The sequence below is a fragment of the Talpa occidentalis genome, unplaced genomic scaffold, assembly GCF_014898055.3.
Source record: "Talpa occidentalis isolate TD23 unplaced genomic scaffold, MPIMG_talOcc4v2.1 talOcc4.1431, whole genome shotgun sequence".
Classification (NCBI taxonomy): domain Eukaryota; kingdom Metazoa; phylum Chordata; class Mammalia; order Eulipotyphla; family Talpidae; genus Talpa; species Talpa occidentalis.
In genome coordinates this window covers 1-14,775 of record NW_023601469.1, presented here as the reverse complement: position 1 = coordinate 14,775, position 14,775 = coordinate 1, and the positions used below count along the sequence as shown (strand labels likewise).

Here is a 14,775-nt window from a genome sequence, read left to right as displayed (position 1 = left end):
AATGTGGTGAAGATGCTTAGATTACCTGGTCCAACATTTCCTACAGTCCATCCGATGGATCCTCATTTGCTGTCATGAGGACAGAAGGGTCCTGTGGTCAAATGAAATTTGGAAACTTTGAGCTAATTCAAATCCAGCACATTTCTTTTCTGCAGAACCTCTCAGTGTTTTTGCTATATGCTTTATAGATTTCTAGGGAGGGAGAGAATTTCCCAGACTTGTGTCTCCAAAACGCTTTTTCCTCCCGTATGATTTTAAAAATCAATTTGTGAATTGCTGCAAAGAAGCAAGCTGAAATTTTGGGAGGGACTGTATTAAACCTGTAGATCAGTTTGGGGAGTATTGCTATCTGAAAAATATTATTTTCTCATCCACAAACATAGGATTTCTTTCCATTTATTTAGTTCTTTGAAAATCTCATGTCTTGTACTTTTCAGTAAACATGTGTGCTTATTTGGTTAAATTTATTTTTTTAAGTATTATTTTTTTATGCTATTACATGGTTTTTTTTTTAACTTTCATTTCTGGATTGTTCATTGTTAGTGTATAGAAACATAGCTAATCTTTATAGATGGATCTCATATCTTGCAATTTGCTAAAATTTGTTTATTCTCTAATTTTTTAATAGATTCTCTGGGGTTTTCTATATACATAAGGACATGGCATCTACAAATGGACATAATTTTACCTCTTCCTTTTTGATATGGATTTCTTAATTTTTCTGTGCGTAGCTGCTCTAGCAACGTTGTTTTGTGTTTTTTTTTTAAAAAGATTTATTTATGTATACAAGAACTGGGGTACAGGCCAGAGATGTGTGTGTGGTGGGGCGGTGGGGGGGGGGGCTTGAGAAGATTCACCAGAGACAGAGTGAGGAACAGAACAGGCTGATTAACTGAAATACACTGCTGAGGGGAGCAGCGGGCGAGTCAGGAGAGGTCTGTTGTGCCATGTGGATAGCTCCCTGGCCTGGGATCAAACTCGTGCTGCAGTGGCTGCTGATAGCTCCATAGGTTGCGTCTTAACCCCTTATACCACCAGGGAGGACCCACGTTGTACTTTCAGTACATGGTAAAATGGAAGTGGCAAGAGAGGACATTCTTGTCTTACTCCTGATGTCAGGAGTAAATTTTAGTATTTCTCCAGAAGTATAATATTAACTGTGCATTTTTCATTGTGCCCTTTATCAGGCTGACAAACCCTCTATTTCTGTGTTTTTTGAGTGTTTTTTTTTTTTTTTTTATCATGAAAGGATGTTGGATTTGGTCAAATGCATTTTCTGAATCAATTGAGATAGTCATCCAGTTTTTGTTTTTATTCTATTGAAATATTACATTGATTTTTTTTTTGTATCTTGAACTGATCTTTTATTCCTGGGATAACTTTATTTGGTCAGTGTGTAATTATTTTTACGCGTGTGTTCATTTTACCAGTATTCCGTAGAGGATTTTTGCATCCATATCCATAAAAGACATTGGTTCTTAGTTTTCTTTTTCTGTCATGTGCCCTATGCCTCATGTCTTTTTCTAGTTATGGAGTTAGGGAAACAATATTGGTCTCATGCAAAGAGCTAGGAACGACATCCAAAGAGATAGTCTTTTGTGACTACACCTTAATCATATGTCATATTACTTTATACTCACAGACCAGCCACAGATGTGAGGAAATGGTTGCTGGTGGCTTAAATCATTTGATTCCATCACTTGGGTGATCTGTTCTGTTTTGCCAAAGGTGATTAATTCCAGAATTGCTGCCTTGGTTCTTTCTCTCTCCAGCCTTTTAACAATAAAATGTCTGGTCCCTACTGATTGAGAACAAATAGGTAAAGGAAAACCCAACTGGAGGGAGAGCATATATGTTGGCTTGGATGGTAGTCGTTCACCTTCATATTTTTCTCTTAATAGTCCTTGGGTTTCAGTGTCCGTTATCATGTAATGGTGTTTTTGCAACTTGCTGTTAAAAAACCAAATTCATGCGAATAAATTTGGAAATCAAATTTGTCTTATTAGAGCATTTGTGAATTGGACAGCATCCCACAGAGCAAGTAGACAGGCTCTGCCCAGGGCTGTAGAAAAGTGGAAGGCTTTTATAGTCAGAGAGAGGGTGGGGCAAAGTTACAAGCAGAAGAAAAGAGATGATTTCAGGTCAAGCCACTTTCCCTCAGGGAAGGCAGAAGTGTCTTCTCATGCAGATTGACCTGGTGAGTGCTGACCTGGAACCCCCTGGTTTACAATTCCGCTTTTGAGAATGACTTAAATTGCAGCTAGATTGAGTAGTAAGTTTTGGTGAAGCCCTGGAATAACAACTCTATTTTGGGCCTGTTGTTTCTTCTTTAAACATTACCGAAGATGTTCCACATCTCCTCAACTCTGAGTGGATTGATGTTGATACCGTAATTTCAGTTTTTCAGGCCTCGTCTCCCAGCCAGGAATGGAGTCCAGGCTGTGATGGCAGCACTGAGTCCCAGCCACTAGACCACCACGGGGTGGTGTCTCACGAAGCCACAGCAGGAAACTTCGCTGGTGCTCAGGCAAGCAAGTGGAAAGAGGTACATTTGTTTAGAGAAAGAAAAAGTTTATTAAGGAGAAAAGGAACAGAAATAAAGTGGGGCTCCCAAGCTGGTGGAACCAGGCCAGGGAGGGGCAAGGAAGCCAAGTGGAGTTGTGCCTCAGGGACTGTAGACCTTCTTTCCCTAATCATTTTTTTTTTTAATTTTTTTAAAAGATTTTATTTTATTTATGTAAGAACTGGGGTACAGGCCAGAGGTGCAGGAGGGTGAGAGGATTCACCACAGAAAGAGTGGGGAGCAGAACAGGCAGATGGACTGAAAGCACTGCTGAGGGGAGCAGCGGGCAAGACAGGAGAGGTCTGCTGAGATCTGCCGAGGTCTGCCATGCCATGTGGGTGTCTCCCTGGCTGGCCAGGAATCAAACCTTCACTTCAGAGGCTGCGGACAGCTTCACAGCACTGTGTTCAACCTGCTGTGCCACCAGCATTTTAAAGCCCCATTGTAACAGGGTGGTCCCCAGGAAAGGGAGAGGTTCCAGGTTTCCTGCCCCACCCAAGGGAGTGTGGAGCTGAGCAGGGAAGAAGAAGAAGCTGCAGAAGGGACAGAGGAAGAAAAGAACCAGGATGGGGACCCAGGAGACCTGGAGGAGGCACATGGATCAGAGAGACACATGAAGAACCTGCACTTGCATTTTGGTCAGGGACTGGTCGAAACAGATGTGGATGAGAGATGGTGGGGAGGTGACAATGGCAGCTTTTATCTTGATTTTGATTTTGCTTTTTTCCTCCCAGACTTGTCTGGTTGTTTCTGATCCTTTTCTGTGGGTCCCCACTGGAAGGTGCTTTTGGGCCTTGCTCTGGGCCAATCCTGTTTGGGTGGACTTTTACCCACAAGGGGATGGGTAACTTTGGGCATTTGATTTAGAAACTGTATTCTTTTTTAAAAAAATATTTATTTATTTATGCATATAAGAACCAGGGTACAGGTCAGAGGTGTGGGGTTGAGAGGACTCGTCAGAGTCAGAGTGGGGAGCAGAACAGGCAGAGTGACTGAAATACACTGCTGAGGGGAGCAGCGGGTGAGACAAGAGAGGTCTGCCTCGTCATGTGGGTTTCTCCCTGGCCAGCCAGGAATCGAACTCGTGCTGCAGAGGCTGTGGATTGCTTCATAGTGCAGTGCTTAACCCCTTCTGCCACCAGGGAGGCCAGACATGCTTCCTTGATATGCTTCATGATCTCATCTTTAATTGGATATGGCCAATATTAATCATCCCATAAATCATCAAATGCAGGTGGGATTGTGCTCAGTTATTTTCCTGATAGATCTTTCCCACGATTTTGTTCCCTTGGCCTCATGCCAAGCCCCATGGTCTTCTGCAGGTAGGCTATCTGTGCTCTGTGCCACCTTCAGGCCATCCTAATGCCATGTGCTTCCCCACTCCCCTCCAGAAAATCTTACTTATCTTTTAAGACTGAGTTCCAGTCTGTGGCCTCTTCTCTAGCTCCATCCAGTGGGTTTTCTCAGCAGCTCCCCCCATCATAAGGGAGATTCTGTTTTGCATTTCCTTGAGTCCAAAGTACACTTAGGATTTGCTTTGACCAATATGATGTGGCGGAAATGATGCTCTTCACTTGCCAGAGCCTGGGGTGCCAAGTACCTGATGGTGTCCTTCTTCACCAACGTGGAACATAGTGCTGAGACCTCTGCATAAAGAGGTCTGGCCAGGCCATCCCTGTTAAGCTATAAGGTACTCCATAAGTGAGTCTAGAGAGCCAGGAGAAGTTCCCATATGCCCCCAGCCTAAATGCAAACTTATGAGCATTAAGTGGGTGTGGGTATTTTTTGATACTTAAGACTTTTAGTTTTTTTCCTTTTTAGAAAAATAATTGTTTATTGAGGCGGTGGTTTCAACACGGTATATGTTTTTAGGGGCACAGATTCATACTTCTTCAATCTTGTTATCACATCACACCCACAACTAAAGCACCAGTAATCCTCCACCTTAATTAAATAGTCATGGTTTTAAGATACAGAATATTGGGGTGCCTTGTTATGCAGCAGAAAATAACATAACAACGGGCTCTTGGTGTTTATGAAGGTCACACATGTGAAGGTCACAGAAAACTGCTTTGGCAAGAGAACATTGTTCTCAGGGAAAAATCCTCTCTCCCTGCTGGGGAGGGCAACCAAGAGAACATGACTGCCCGCTGACCTGCGAGCCAGACCCTCAATGTACAGAGCTATCCCCTCTCCTTGAAATGGACCTTCTGCTCTTGCCTCTTGAAATGTGCACCCCAGGATCTGTCTAGTATACAGCCTTGGGAACTGTGCTGTGATGTGTTGTTGAGGTTCTCTGGACGGCATGTAACTGGACACAGTCAAAGCCTCTATAAACCTCTGAGAATTGGCCGGGGTTGTGGGAAGCTCATCCCAGAGGCTGCCAAAGACAAAGCTTCCTATGTCAGGCTTGTGAGTTCATTGTAAGTGCCACCGACCCAACCAGCCTGCCTCTCTCTCTGGTTCTCCCTGCCTTCTGCATGTGGGGAGAGCTTTCCCATCATACTTGGGACGTTCCTGAGGTTGAGCCCCAAGACAAATAAAATTTCTTTATTCAGTTAATACCCATTCACTACTTAGGTCTCAAACCAGGGTCCCCTCTTCTGGAAATCCTTCTCTGACTACCCAGAGGCAGGGTTAGGTGCCCCTGGGATGGGCATCTTTGCATGCTATTCCTCATAGAGTCTATTTTACACTTTATAGTTACAGTGCACTAGTTTTTTTTTTTCCTGGTCTGTTTACCTTGCGAAGGTCCTATGGGTGCTCACCCCAACATCGCTGGCATAGCATATCATTTCAGGGAAGAATTTTCTGCTTATATATCTCTTCTGTTCCTTACATATTTATTGATGCCCTCACCATTTACCTCCACTGAATGAGACCACACTCAGTGTTACAGGCTCTTCCTCATGACAAGGTAAACTCTATGTAACTTCTATTCATAGACCTGCACCGGATTGCCAGAGCCAGGAAAAAAAAAAAAAAAGCTATATTCTCATTAAATAATTCCTCCTTCAGCTTGTGGTAGGAGAACCAGCTGAGGAGGTTGGGGCCAGATCTCTTTTCTCTCATTACCAAAACCCATCTTAAAATGTCATAACTCGAGCAGAGCACCATCAGAAGAGGTCTGACCAAGGCAGCATGGAGAGTGATGAGCACTTCAGTTGTTCGGAACTTAAGCCCATATTGATTTGTTGATCGTAATGACCCGGTGGCCAGTAATAGCATAGAAAAAAGGGGCTTCTGGGTCGCTTTCATAACATCTCACTCAAACTAAGAATGCATTTTTTTTTATTTGTTAACATTTTTGAGAACAAGTGTGGCAATTTTCATGTAACTTATAAATTTTTCCATGGTAACGAGGCATTTGAAGCGCTATTGCAGTACTTGTGAGAATTCATGTTGATTGGAATTCCACATCTAGTCTATTTAAGTGTGGCTTTGGTAGGAAAACGTCTATTTAGCATTTGGTAAAATTCTTTGTGTAATATGACTGAATCGTTTAGTAAAAGAAAAAATAAACTGCAGGTGACACTAATTCTTTTTAGAGAACTGTCTGTTTTTAATCCCCTCTCCCCAATATTATAGGAAAAGGTACAGTAAAGTTTGTAAGTGCTACAATAAAGCGATAGTTGAAAAATGTGGTTTAGACGCAGACAAATTTGGGTTTGAATCTCTTTCCTACTACCAGGTAGTGTGTGATAATAGGGAAGTGACTAACCCAACCTGAACATGAGCTACCTGAAGTGAAACAGGGGATTAAGTCACCTCCCAGTGCCCAGCATGGGGAACTGCTCATAAATACCAGCAGTGCACTTGTTTGTGGTTTCCTGCCAGTCTGGATGTAGACAGTACAACCTCCACTGATGCTGACCTGGTTTACCTCGGGAAGCCAATAAATCCTGAGACCAAAACTGTTGCTTAATGTACTCCTTCTCCTGGGAAGTCTATGTCGAAAACAGTAAGGAAGCTCGCCTCCCTGGCTGCCTGTGATGATGCAGATGTCTCTCTCTCTCTTTTTTTTTCCCTTTCTCCTTTTCCTAATAAACCTGTCCTTTTAAAATGTAAAACAAACAAACCAAAAAAAAAAAAAAAAAAAAAAAAAACCCACCCACAAACAAAACAGAAAAGTAAGGAACAGATACAAGATCCCTCTGAACCTTGAGATTTATTGGTTCAGGGGCATTGTCTTATGTTGGACATCTAGGGGGGGTGGCGGTGGTTTTGTGTGTGTGTGTGTGTGTGTGTGTGTGTGCATGTGTATTTAAAACAGTCACACCTGTACAGAGGTAACAGGATATTCTAAGTGAACTAGGGTGGGAGTGTGTGCACCTGTGGAAGCAAGACGGGGACTGGTCCCTACCTGGAGATTAATTTTTTTTTAAAGATTTATTTTATTTATTTATGCATACAAGAGTTGGGGTGCAGGTCAGAGGAGTGGTGGGTGAGGATTCACCAGAGGCAGAGTGGGGAGCAGAACAGGCAGACGGACTGAAATACACTGCTGAAGGGAGCAGTGGGTGAGACAGGAGAGGACTGCTGAGCCATGTGGGTCACCTCCCTGATGGGGAATCAAACTTGTGCTGCAGTGGCTGCCAATAGCTTCATAGTGCTTAACTCCTTGCACCACCTGGAGAGGTTTTCTGAAAAACAGATGGTGAGGATCGGGGCGCTCTAAGGTTTCTAACTCTTTACAAAGGGTTGCAGAGATGGTCTTGGCTGGTTGGTTGTAGCTTCTGTGGGAAAATGCTGCCATCTAGTGGTAGATGTCTTGAACTGCTTCATGATGGTCTCAGGCTGAGCAATTTTTAAAAAAAATTTCTGCAAAGAGCTGATGAGACTCAGCAACAACAAAGAAAATAATCCAGTCAAAAAATGGGCAGAAGAGCTAAAAAGAAACTTCTCTGAAGAGGAAATGCAAATGGCCAACAGACATATGAAAAAATGTTCAACATCACTTGTAATCAGGGAAATGCAAATCAAAACTACCATGAGATACCATCTCACACCAGTGAGAATGGCACATATTAAAAAAACTAGCAACAACAAATGTTGGCGAGGGTGTGGAGAAAAAGGAACTCTTCTGCACTGTTGGTGGGAGTGCAAACTGGTCCAACCACTATGGAGAGCTGTGTGGAGATTTCTGGACCTACTAAACATAGAGCTTCCATATGATCCAGCAATTCCACTCCTAGGCATTTACCCAAAGGACACAGAAACATCCATTCCAAAGAGCACCTGCACCCCTATGTTTATAGCAGCACTGTTTACAATAGCTAAGCTTTGGAAACAACCCAAATGCCCAAAAATAGATGACTGGATCAAGAAGATGTGGTACATATATACCATGGAATATTACTCAGCATTCAAAAAAGATAAACACATGCAATTTGCAGCAACATGGATGGCGCTGGAAGGGATCATGCTCAGCGAAATAAGCCAAAAAGAAAAAGAAAAATACTGGATGGTCTCACTCATAGCAGGAATCTAGAAAACTTAAATAAGGGACCAGGAAAATGAATATAAGAAAGTGAAAATCAAAATCAACAAAAAACTATGAACCAGAGACACTTTTTGGGGGGTGGGGGGCGGGAGGGGAAGGATTGGGGTCAGAATGGGGCGTTTGCAATTGTATGGGGGAATATAAAAATAAAATTTATTATTTAAAAAATTTATTTATTTATGCATACAAGAACTGGGGTACAGGCCAGAGATGTGTGGGTGTGTGTGAGAGGATCCACCAGAGACAGAGTGGGGAGCAGAACAAGCAGACTGACTGAAATACACTGCTGAAGGGAGCAACAGGCGAGACAGGAGAGGTCTGCTGTGCCATGTGGGCAGCTCCCTGGCCAGAGATCCAACTTGTGCTGCAGTGGCTGCAGATAACTTCATAGGTTGCATCTTAACCCCTCGCCCTTCCTCCATCAGGGAGGCTCCAGGCTGAGCAATTTATTTTCAGCAGTCCCCATCCCGCTTTTGGATGAGAATTAAGTGATTTTTATCAGAAACTAATTTTAATAATTTATAAATTGGAAAAAATGGTTGTTTAATGGAGTGAAATGTATGTCATATTTGCTTTATATTTTAAAATTCATTTTAATGCTAGTTTAGAGCACTTTCAGATTCATAGCAAAATTAAGAGGAAGGTACGGGCATGTTGCCACACAGCCCCGACCCCAATACAGGCACAGCCTCCCATGTGGTACATTTAATAGAAGTGATGAATCTACAATGACACATCACAATCATCTGGAGTCCATGGTTTACGCTAGGGTTTGTTCCTAGTGTTGAACATCTTATGGTTTTGGAGAAATGTTTAATGACACATATCTATCACTATAGTGTCATATAGAGTATTTTATAAACTGCCCTAAAAAATCTTCTGTGCTCTGCCTACTCTTCCCCCCCACCCTACCCCTGCTGTTGTATTTATTTTTAACTTCATAGAAACTGCAAAGTGCAGTTTTGGCATTTTGGTGTGGCGCAGGGGTTAAAGTCTCAAACCTATCAAGCTATCAGCAGCATGAGTTTGAGAGTTTGATCCCTGCCAGGGAGCTAACCCACATGGCGCAGCAGACCTCTCCTGTCTTGCCCGCTGCGACCCTCAGCAGTGTATTTCAGTAGATCCACTTGTTCTGCTCCCCACTGTCTCTGGTGAATCCTCTCACACACACCCCCACCACCTCTGGCCTACACCCCAATTCTTGTATGCATATATAGATAAAATAAATCTTAAAAAAAACCTGCAAGATGCCAAGTCACATAAGGCTACCTACAGATACCCACTACTCAACCCTTTCATTCTGTTTTGCACTGTGTTTACATGAGGAAAACATACTTTTACAATATAGACTTGTACAGAGATCAAATGAAATCTATTACTTAAATATATTTTTTTCAATTTGAAAATTCTAACATGGGCATATGTTAGTTGGAAAGGACATAAGATAAAATGAAAAGTCTCTCTACTTATATCCGTCTCTCTCTCCAAAGGAAACCAATATAAATTGCTCCTTCTAGACTATGTGTTAATATATACCACACACATTTGTAGAAAGTCTGAGTGCAGACAGAGGTGAAACAACTAAGCCTTTATTTTAAAAACAATTTCTATTTTGAGCCCACTTCTCAACACATTGGTGGTAATTGTGCCCACGATGTCCAAGAGTCCTGTGCATGTTATACTTCTGGGGCTTGCTGAGGGGACACTTGGTCCTTGGTCATTCATTCTCTCCAGACAGCTTTGAGATGTCATGTTTCCTGACCCTTCAGGTTGTCCCCCACCATTTCCATGATGGGCTCAGCACAGGGACTCTGCCAGCCCCGCCCAAATAGGTGCCATATGGTCCTGTCATTGGGCTGGGCCTCTCTCAGGTCCTACCACCTTTGGGTGAGGGTGCTGGAGCACAGAACTCCTCTTCCTCCTTCCTGACTCTAAGCTAACAGCCATCTCCTTTTTCTGTTTTCTCTGCTCTGTAGCCCAAAATAGAACTAGCAGGATAACTGGGGAGTCTGAAGTATAAGTCTCTGAGTCTGAAGGCCTGAGAACGAGGACTGAATGCTTCAGCCCAAGTGAAAAACAAATTCTCCCTCCCTCTACCCCCCCTTTTTAAAGATTTTTTATTTATTTATGCATACAAGAACTGGGGTGTAGGCCAGAGGTGCGGGGACAGAGTAGGGAGCAAAACAGGTAGATCTACTGAAATACACTGCTGAGGCGAGCAATGGGCAAGACAGGAGAGGTCTGCTGGGTCAGCTCCCTGGCTGTGGGTGGAACTCAGCACTGAGACTTTCACCCCTTTTTTGTTCTATTCAGGCCTCATTGGGCACGATGCCCAACCACGTAGTAGGGGCCATCTTTACTCAGACTGCTGGTTCAAAGGCTAACTTCTTCTGGAAATACCTTCATAGACCCACCCTGAAACAATGTTTTACCAGCTGGCTGAGCATCCCTAACTAGCCCAGTGAAATCACCCTTCACATAGCCCGAATGTGTCCATTCCTCTGAATCCTTTTCTTCCTGGGATCCCAACTGAAAAGGCGAGTCACAGGGCATGAGGATGGGATGCCAGGACAGGCCGCAGTGGCCACCCACCTGCCCGGGCTCTAAGACAACAGAACTGCCAAAAAGCCCCAGCGCCAAAACCAAGGGCCATAGCAACGCAGTACCCATCAATATGGGCTTACAGGCTAGAGCCGATGGAAGGATAGTGCCTGGTAGGGGACTCATCACTGTGGTTCTCAGCCATGTGCACAATTGCAAGAGACTTCAGCCTCTGGGAACAACCACCTTGGGGTTCATTTTACAAATGGGCAACAGCTTAATGTAGCCACAAGTAGTGTCTAGCTCACCCAGGTAGTGTCCGCCAGAAGTACCAGCAGAGTTCCAGTCCCCTGTCACCAGGAGTGCTGGGCAGCACTGGCCAGTAGTGATGGTCACTACTGGTCCCCCTGAGGTAGTGTCTAACTGAGGCATCTGGGTTCCGGTGACAATTTGGAGACCGATCGCCGCCTGCCCTCACCCCGCCGTGTCTCCCCTGCAGGCGGAGGAGAAACATCAAGAGGCTCAGGAGCTGCAGCAGCAGTGGGACCAGTACCTTAGTCACCTTCAGCAGTACATGGCTGCCTACCAGCAGCACGTGGACGCCTACCAGCAGCTGGCCAATGAGAAGGACGTCCTACAGAAGCAGGTGCTGCTTAACACCCCAGCTTGTCCACTGGATGCAGCACGAAAGAGAGCAGAACAAGATGGAGGTGGAGTTGGCCTGCCAAGACCTGCAGGATATACAGGTGGGGCAGTTGGAGTGCCAGACCCCAAGGTGGCCGCCCGAGCAGGAAGACCTGCGAGCGGCATCCCTCCTCACTCTTTCCTGACCCCTTAGGGCCACCTGGAGGCTGCCAGCAAGCAGAACGAGCAGCTGAAGGCCCAGCTGAACCTCATGGCTCAGACTGGAGCAAGTGAGTGGGACTTCAGCAGAGGACGGCTTTGCAAGAGATGGAAGCCACCCCTAGGACAACTTGGATCCTTCTCCTTTGGGGACTTGCTGATGCAGGGTTGCAGAGAAAGGAGGGGGCAGAGCTTGCTGGCTTTCAGGGCTGCTTCAGAACCCAGGGGTTCTCTGAGCCCCTCTGGCTGCCCCCTAACAGTAAATGGACTGAGCAGTGAGGAGGAAGAGGAAGAGGAGGACAAGGGTCTCCTGCCAAAGCTAAGCATCCCGGACGACCTGGACAGCCGCGAGGCCATGGTGAGCTTGGCCAGTAGGCCCCTTCCCTGCCCCACCTTCCCCCTCCCTCCCGCATCCCTTCTTCTTGGTTTCCCTCCCTTTGATTACCCTTTCCCCCACCTCTGCTGGGGACCAGTGGGCAGGCACCAACACCAGCCTCGAATCTCAGATGTGCCCACTGAGGCCCCGAGAGGTGTGCCTCCCAGGCCCCTGCCTGGCCACAGGGGCACCCAGCACCTCTGGCCCACAGGTGGCATTTTGTAGCTTGGCCTTGGCCAGTGCTGAGGAAGAGTGGGCGAGGCTGCACAGAGCAAAAGCTGCTTTGCCAGTGCCTGCCTCAGCAGGTGGCCCCATGGGCCCAGGAGCCCAAGAAGATGGAGGCCCCAGCCTCCGGGACTGGAGGGGGAAGGGGGGCACGTGTGCCTGGGGAGACTCATCAGGTCCTTCAGGGAGCTATTGACAAACTGCAGGTGAGTGTGGTTCTCCGGAGGGCTGGGCGGGCCGGGTGCTGGGCAGGCCAGGGCCTCGAGCCCTGAGCCCGGTGTCTGGCCGCAGGCCGCTTTACCGAGCTCATGCAGGAGAAAGCAAACTTAAAGGAATGGGTGGAGGAGCTGGAGCATCAATGCATCCAGCTGTCTGGAGAAACTGACACCATCAGTGAGCGGGGAGGCTGGCGCCCTGGGCCGGGGTCTAGACTGGTGAGACCCCAGCAGCTGAGCTGCCTGCGCGCCCTCCCCCTAGGAGAATACATCCCGCTCTACCAGCACCAGAGAGCAGTGATGAGGGAGGAATGCCGCGAGAGAGGAGCAGCACAGCCGCCGGCTGGCCCAGGACAAAGAGGAGATGAAGGTAGTCGGAGCTCTGCTCCTTGGTGGTGCGGCTGGAGGGGGGGCGGGCTTCGGAGCAAATGTCCTTCCTTCCAGGTGAAGCTGTTATAGCTGCAAAAGCTGGTTTTGCAGGTGGCCCGGAGCGCAGTGAATGGCGGGCGAAGTTCCAAGCAGCCAACCAGAACCCTGCTGTTGAGCCCACCGGCATCCCCAACGCCCAAGGAGCCTGGTGCTGCCAAGGGCTAAGGTGAGGAAAGCCCCGTGCGGGCGGCAGGGCAGGAAGAGCACCCTCCGCCCGGCACTCAGCGCCCCATCTCTGTCTCTCCAAAGAACCTAGTGAGGTGAGCCTCCCCGCTGACATGTGGCCGACCCAGGGAGAGGCCCAGCTGGGCCAGACTCTCCCGGAGATACAGAGCCCCCGGGAACGCGTCTCCACTGGAAACAGCCCGTGCATTCCCTTCTTCTACTGGACTGGTGACAACGAGGTGGTGAAGATAATGGTGGTCTAGGCCACCAGCATGGGGCCGGGGGCTCTGCCCCCACCTGGCCCTCACGAACCCATCCCTGTTCCCCGGGCTTTCCCACCCTGTCCTTTGGCTCTCCTTCCTATTTGTCCTCCTATCCCTAAGCTTACAAAAGGGGGATAATAACTCCCCTGTCCAATGGGGGAAACAGGTGCAGACCCTAGCATCTTAGGGAAAGGTGCCCCCGCCCCCCGACCACGTGGAGCAGGGCAGCACTTTGAAGGCCCTGCATGGGGCTCAATCCAGAGATACCAGCTGGTGCAGGTGGGCACCAACACCTGTCTAGACTAGCCACAGAGAGAGCAGTGCTTATTTGAGGCCACCCAGATACACAAAGGGGTGGCCTCCCCATCCCCCCTCACTGCAAGGGCATTGCCTCCCCCTGTCCCCCTCTCACAAAAGACCCTCGGGCATGAGGCCACCCCAATACAAAGGGGTGGCCTCTCCCTGTCCCCCTCACTGCAAGGGCGTGGCCTCCCCCTGTCCCCTCTCACAAAAGTCCTGTGGGCGTGAGGCCACCCCAATCCACAAAGGGGTGGCCTCCCCGTCCTTCCCCTCACAAAAGTCCCGTGGGATGAGCAACCCCATCAGCAAAGGGGTGGCCTCCCCCATCCCCCCTCACAAAAGTCCCACAGGCATGAGGCCACCCCAGTCCGCAAAGGGGTGGCCTCCCCTTGTCCCCCCTCACAAATGCCCCACGGGCCTGAGATTGCCCCAGTCCACAAAGGGGTGGCCTCCACTTGCCGTCTTTAAAAAGTCCTGTGGGCCTCTGTGCCTACCTATCTTGGAGGCCACCCCAGATCTGCAAAGGGGTGGCCTTTGCTGCTGCTTTTACAAAAGTCCCCCATAGAGGGGGGATGCATGGCTATTCAGGCAATGTGGGGGTACACACATACTCCCCCAGCCATGTGGAAAACTGGGCTGGCTGAGAGGCCGGGCCGCGATGGCTGTGTGGAGGCCGGGCAGAGGGCGTAGGGCTACCCTGCGGTGTGCACACTGTCCTGTGACACCCAGGGAGAGGAGCTTTCTATGAATTATTTGGCATCAAGGAAACTTATTTGTTACTCGCCTGGGACAGACGGAGGAGGCCAGGACTGGGTTGGTTCCGGGCTGTTGCACTTTTATTTCTGAATAAACCGAATTCACCGCGTGTGCTTGGACTCGTGTGTCTCGACGGCGGCCCTGGGACCTGGGCTGAAACGCTTCGCCGGGGTTGGGTCCTGAGGGTAGAGGGGCAGGCTTCAGGGTGGCGATTTGCGCACTGCGCGGTGTCAGCATGTCCAGCTGCGCTCCTGCAGCGCTCCTGCCTGCTGGGCCTGTGGGCTGCACACTGCCTGGGGAGGGCCAGCAGGTCCTGCTGGAGTGACCAAGACTGGGAAACCTGGTCTAGTCCTATGGAAGAAAGGAAAGCAGGGTGCCAGCCCCCAGAAATAATGGCTTCCAGCCTGGGCATCTCTGCTCTCCCCCTGCTCCTCTGGGGCTCCCAGCCAGGGCCTTACGCGCAGCCTCTAGGCGGCACCCTGCCCCCGTGGCCACAGCAGGGCTCAGATGAAGACAGCGACGTCCAGGTGCTTTCCAGGGTAGCCTGGGAAAGACGGGGCCTCCTGGACACCCTGTGCCCCCTGCTTAAACCCTCC

The 14,775-nt window shown here is 48.1% G+C and overlaps 1 pseudogene; it reads left to right on the top strand.

Moving 5' to 3' along the window:
* The first annotated feature begins 2,421 nt into the window (after positions 1 to 2,421).
* On the top strand, positions 2,422 to 13,131 carry LOC119245493 (golgin subfamily A member 2-like; annotated as a pseudogene).
* Positions 13,132 to 14,775: the final 1,644 nt, after the last annotated feature.